This window comes from Felis catus, chromosome B3, assembly GCF_018350175.1.
Source record: "Felis catus isolate Fca126 chromosome B3, F.catus_Fca126_mat1.0, whole genome shotgun sequence".
In the NCBI taxonomy this organism is placed as follows: domain Eukaryota; kingdom Metazoa; phylum Chordata; class Mammalia; order Carnivora; family Felidae; genus Felis; species Felis catus.
Window position 1 is genome coordinate 101,019,800 of NC_058373.1, and position 606 is coordinate 101,020,405.

The following is a 606-nucleotide window of genomic DNA, read 5'->3' on the forward strand; positions in this document are numbered from 1 at the left end:
TTTCCATGAAGACGGTGAAGATCAGACATTGGGAGAATGTTACAGGGAGCGAGTTGAAAGGGCTGTCCCTAGACTGCTTAAATTCTGGCATAGGATCCCAGAGCAAAAAACCACAAGCGATCCCTAATTTGGAACTGATAGAATGAATGAGAAGAAATAATTAGGTAAACAGCCCTGAAAGAATTGTGTAAGCATGTGATCAAACACAGTGCTTGATTACTTTAAAAGGGGTGGTCACTACCATTTGTCTCCCCGAAGGAGTGTAAAATAGGAGGGCGGGAAAGAATGCAGGGTGATGTGTGGCCAGAGGAGGAGGGCTGGGAACCTGCGGGGAGTACTCACAGGGGCCAGCAGAGGAGCTGTGGGAGGATATAAGCATATCCTCCTGCAGGCCTTGGCTGCCGTGCCCATAGTAGTCAATTCCTCCTCCTAAAACCCTGATACCCAGAAGGGACCTTAAGAGACTATTTAGTTCAACATTGTTCTGCACAGAAAAGGAGGCTAACCATAGAAAAGATGAGTGGGGTGCTCACTCACCCAGTGATAGAGCTGGGTCTTGCACTGAATTGTTAGATTCCTCACCTATGCTTTTTCCCTTGGGGCACA